Source organism: Arvicanthis niloticus, chromosome 20, assembly GCF_011762505.2.
Source record: "Arvicanthis niloticus isolate mArvNil1 chromosome 20, mArvNil1.pat.X, whole genome shotgun sequence".
In the NCBI taxonomy this organism is placed as follows: domain Eukaryota; kingdom Metazoa; phylum Chordata; class Mammalia; order Rodentia; family Muridae; genus Arvicanthis; species Arvicanthis niloticus.
In genome coordinates, this window is record NC_047677.1 from 20,644,671 (window position 1) to 20,650,670 (window position 6,000).

Consider the following 6,000-nt stretch of genomic DNA (forward strand, 5'->3'; position numbering starts at 1 on the left):
CAAGGCCCTCTGGCTATCTGTTCTGTCCCTCCCACACCTGATCCTGAACCTCCCATTCCCCTCCCTATTCCCTTTCCCACCCAGTTCCCTCCCTCCACCTGCCTTTTATGACTATTTTACTCTGCCTTCCAAGTGAGATTCATATATTTTTGTTTGTACCTTCCTTCTTGCTAAGCTTCTTTGGGTCTGTGGAGTGTAGCATGGTTATGTTGTATTTTATGGCTAATATTCACTTATTAGTGAGTACGTACCATGCATACTCTTTTGGAACTGGGTTACTTCATTCAGTATGATATTCTCAGGTTCCATCCATTTGCCTGCAAAATTAGTCATGTCTCAGTTTTTACTAGCTAAATAGTGTTCCATGTGTAGGTGTACTGCATTCACTCTATCCATTCTTCATTTGAGGGACATCTAGGTTGTTTCCAGTTTCTGGATACTACAAATAAAGATGCTAGAAACATAGTTGAGCAAGTGTCTTTGTAGGATGGTAGAATGTCTTTTGGGTATATGTTCAGGAGTGCTATAGCTGGGTCTTGAGGTAGAACTATTCCCAGTTGTCTGAGAAACTGCCAAATTGACGTCCAACTTGGTTCCAAAAGTTTCCACTTCCACCAGCAATGGAGGAGTGCTCTCACTTGAATTTTTGATCTTAGCCGTTCTGCTTGGTGTAAGGTGGAATTTCAGGGTCATTTTGATTTGTATTTCCCTAATGATGTTGAACATTTCTTTAGGTGCTTTTTGGCCATTTGAGATTCCTCTGTTGAGAATTTTGTGTTTAACCCTGTATCTCATCTTGAAATTGGGTTATTTGGGTTTTTGGAGTCTAACTTCTTGAATTTTTATATATTTTGGATATTAGCCCTCTATTGGATGTAGGGTTAGTGAAGATCTTTCCCCAATCTGTAGGTTGCCATTTTGTCCTATTAACAATGTCCTTTGTCTTACAGAAGCTTTTCAGTTTTGTGAGGTCCTATTTGTCAATTGTTGATCTTAGAGCCTGAGTTCTGTTCAGGAAAATTTCCCTTGCACTTCTTTTTATGGTGATTGAGAGGTTTGCTGGGTATAGTAGCCTGGGCTGGTATCTGTGGTCTCTTAGGGTCTGTACAACATCTGTCCAAGCTCTGCTGGCTTTTATCATTTCTTTTTAGAAGTCTGGTATAATTTTGATAGGTTGTCTTTATTTGTTACATGGTCTTTTTTTGTTCTGTACATTTTCTTTTTTATTATTATATGGCAGAAGGATTTTCTTTTCTTGCACAATCAGTTTGGTGTGGTATAGGCTTCTTGTAGATTCATCACCATCTCTTTCTTTAGGTTAGGGAAGTTTTCTTCTATTATTTTGATGAAGGTGTTTTCTGGCCCTTTGAGCTGGGAATTTTTACCCTCTTCTTTTCCTATTATTCTTATGTATGATCTTCTCATTGTGTCCTGAATTTCCTGTGTGTTTTGGGTTACGAACTTTTTACCCTTTGTATTTTCTTTGTCCAATGTGTCCATATCTTCTATGCATGAGATTCTCGCTTCCATCTCTTGTGTTCTGTTGGTGATGCATTTGTTGAGATAGGATTTTTACCTGGGCTCTCTGAGTAGGTTAGGCAGGCTGGCCAGCAACCCAATGATCTATTTCCTCAACCCCACTCGGCTCCTATTTTTTGGAGGGTGGGATTTTCTTCTGAAATCCTCAGGGTAGACTATGGCAGGTATTTTATCCACTGAACCATTTCTTCAGTCCTGTTTCCCCAATCTCCCATCCTTTTGTTTTTGCTTGTTTCTTACGGAACTTCTTTCCGCAGTAGTAGTTTCTCTGTTTGTAAGGAGTTAAACATTGTGTTTTGTCTTTTCTGAGAACTAGCGTCATTTGTCACACCTCTACAAGGATATGTAGAGAGGAAGTTGGATATCGTTACTTGATAAACTCAGGAAACAAGTACTCTTACATTACATATGTTTTCAGCTTTTTGTTTGTTTGATTGATTTTTGTGGGAAGGTCTCATGGTGTATCTGTGGTTGTCCTGCAACTCACTATGTATACTAGCCTGGCTTACAGCTCATTCCACCTACCTCTGTCTATTGAGTGCTGGTATTAAAGCACTACCATGGCCAGTTTATGTTACTATTTTTACAACTATCCAAGCAGCGCAAATTATTGGTTATTATTTATGGTTTACAATATTTGGTTTTTTTTTTTTTTAATGGAGCTTGGCTGCTTCAGCCTCTTTTGTGCTAGAACAGTTCTTGTGCATAGCCAGCTCCCAAAGGGATTTTATATCTTGTTTCTCTGCTGGTTCCAGATTGAATCCCAGATTGTCTGTAATTATACCTGCTTGTTCTCCTTTAGCAGGAGCCATTTCTCAATGTTACTTTTTCTCTCTTGTCCTTACCATTAAAGGATGATACAGTCTTTGTTTATTTCATCTTTGTAGAATGTCTTTCTATCTGTGTTTCTTTGTTTTCTTATAGTGAGACAGTGGGACCAATTGTTAGGTGATATCTGTGCTCACAGCATCACATCAGGAGCACCACATGTTAGCTTACAGATGACTTCACTAGGCCTCTACCAGGAACCTAGCAATGGCTTATGTCATCACCTGCCACCACCAGGTGCTTCAGGTGTGGGCCACATATAAAAGGACTGGCCTGCCACTGCAACGCACCTTCCCCCTCCATTTCCATATGTTCCTGGCCTGTCTCTATCCCCCTTTCTGTCCTTCTCTGTGCCTCATCCTCATCTCTACCCTCATGGCTCTGTTCAGATCTGTCGGCCTGTCTACATGTCTACTCATCTGCCTCTATCCATTCTCCAGGCCCTCACTCCCCTCTTTTTTCCCCAAATAAACCCCCTTTTATGTAGGAAGCTGTGGTCAGCGGTGATATATTCGCCATTCCAAGATGGCGCGGACATCGTGTCCTTCCCACTAGTAAACAATGGACTGCGCAGGTGCAAAGGCAGAAAGCCCGCCAAAGTCACTGGCCAATCCCGAGGTGTAATATTGGGTGATGAGTGAACAGCCAATCAGAAGTGAACACGTCACTCTAGGGTGTATTTAAGCTGTGCCTCTTCCTGTCTTTGGCCCTTCTGCGGTTTTGTCGCTTCTGCTGTTACAAGTAAAGCCTCGTCTGTGGTAATACCCGAATACTGTCCCACATGTCTCTCTTCCACGGGCGGAGGGGACACGGGAGGCACGCGGAACACTTTTACACCAGATCTGTTGCATGTCGTAATTTCTCAGCAACACACCTTGGCATGTGTCTGCCAGATATCTCCTTACCACAGCATTCTATTTCAAAACATTGGTGCTGAGACTTGGGGGTGTGGCTCTTCCAATATGTCTAGGCACGCTGAAATCCCTTGGCCCATATTTCATAATGCCATACCCTTATTTTCTCTAGTATTGGTCATGTGTAGTTGGCGTCCTTCAGTGTTTCAGTGAATGGTTTTTCAATTTTAACTTTTAAATATCAGGCCATCTGTGAGAAAATATGTTGTAATAAGTATTTAAATCCAAGCCCAAGGTTTCTTCTCCACCTTGGTTATTGAGTTCCTGGATAAAAAAAACCACACTCATAGTCTTTATATTTAAAATAAGCCTTAAGCACCACAAGAGCTGTGCAGATACCTAGCGTCTATGCTACTGGAATCTACTTTCCTATCGATAACCACGAATTATTACTTACTACTTACTATGTTTCTGGGCTGCTCTTAACCCCAGTTGGCTAGCCCACAGGGCCACGTTTTTAAGGCTCACCTAACACATGGTGGCACCTCCTTCTCCCTCGTGCACATTCTTCTTCTCAAGCTTCTCCTCTAATCCAAGCCAGGGGAAACCTAAACCCCACCTATGTCTCCTCTGCCTACTTATTGGCTGTTGGGATCTTTATTACCAATTGGAATTAACTTGTGGGTAGGGTCATAGGGACTATGAGCAGACTCCAGGTCTTGGGGGCATGCACTTAGCATTACAATGCCGGGCGGTGGTGGCGCAGGCCTTTAATCCCAGCACTTGGGAGGCAGAGGCAGGCAGATTTCTGAGTTCAAGGCCAGCCTGGTCTACAGAGTGGGTTCCAGGACAGCCAGGACTACACAGAGAAACCCTGTCTCGAAAAACCAAAAAAAAAAAAAAAAAAAAAAAAACCCAAAATAACAACAACAAAAAACCAATAGACAGTAAAAGATTACACTTCAATAAAAATACTTTAAGACTTCTTGTACAGTGCTCAGTGTTTCTAGATGTGGTTAGAATGGTTCTGAAAATGATGATGCCAAGAGAGCATGGGACAAAACAAACAAAAAACCAAAACAACAACAACAAAAAACCAATAGACAGTAAAAGATTACACTTCTGACAATTCTTATAACTACACTTGTATAGCAGCTTTATTCTGGTCATGGCACTTTGGTGTCATGGGACATAGAACCTATTTTCTGAATAATGGCATGAAAGTCACATTTGAGTAAGCCAGTTTAGATTTAAAGTATCACTAGTTATCTCTGAAAAATCCCACCTTTCTCACTGGGCAAGGAAGTGCATGCTAGCTTACTAGTACATCGTCCTAGCAGTGCCACAGGCTCGGCTCTGCCTCGGTCTGTTCACTTTCAGGCCTCTGTGAACACTATTGAGATAAAAGCTTTCAAGGAGTCCCAGCCTTCCCTTCCCTTCATCTTGTTGTGATATAATAAATGCATGTAACCATTGCTGCCTCCGTTCAGTGCAGATAAGATGCACCACACTCCGGTGAGCTGGGCCGACAAGGCAGAGAATGCAGACAAAAAGCCCCTTGTGTTCTTCTCTGTCCCAGAGCCACTTACAAACATGGCTTGACTTTCTAACATCTTTGATTTCCAATTCCCTTTACGCTTTTTTACTTTTGTATGAAAGGAATGTGTGCCCAGCAACAATTGATTTCTACCACTCTCTGGTCCAAGATGATTTGAATTCTACAGGGCTCCTGAGGCAGTATAGACTTGGGGAATTCTTATGTTCCAAACAGAATAGAACTTTCTATGCTCTATTCCTTATATGGGTGTCAAAGCCATAGCTTACAGAAAGCACCAAAGAAACCAGAATTGTTAAACATGCAGGCTTTCTTTTTTCAACAGAAGGGATACGCCTGCCTGTTTTCCATCCAGAATTCTGTGATTGTGACTGGAAGTGTTAATTGATACTTGCTGATCTTTTGCTATTCTATGGAGCCAGCCTTCACCTGAATTCCCCCCAATCCTGTGCATTGTTTAGGTGCTGATCCTGAGCATTGTCTCTTTGTGGACAAAACCCATCCCTTTTTTGTTTGTTTGTTTGTTTGTTTGTTTGTTTTGAGACAGGGTTTCTTTGTGTAGCCCTGGCTGTCCTGGAACTCACTTTGTAGACCAGGCTGGCCTTGAACTCAGAAATCCTCCTGCTTCTGGCTCCCAAGTGCTGGGATTAAAGGTGTGCACCACCACTGCCTGGCAACAGAACACATATTTATTGTTATTAGGAGTTCCACCTTAGGCCTACATTTCTGAGCGCCACTTGTCAGTCAGTAGAACTCATTCTTAGGGTTGAAAGTCACAGGTGCTTTGTATAGAGACACACTTTGCAAGGGCGTTTCAATGCAGTCACTCCTAACGCTTTGCTGTGAGAATTGTAACGTGGAAACTTTTTTCCTCAAAGTCTCACTGTGTGGAAATGTATAGGAAAAATCAACGGCTTGGTTAAACTCTAAAAGTTTTTGACCCAGCTCCGGCTAAAGTTGTTTTGTTCTTAACTTCACCCAGATTATTTCCCTGCTAGTTGTGATGCTTGCAGGCATTCCCTGCAAACAAGCTGATCATTTCCACATTTTATACTTGCCAAATACTTTAGCAGGTGTGGAGATATGGGATTTTGGGGGGCATTGATCTATCTTTCCATGTTGATCTTGTATGAATTAACAAAACATAAATCATTTTTGAGAGTATATATATATATATATATATATACATACATCTATATATGTATGTATATATATACATACATA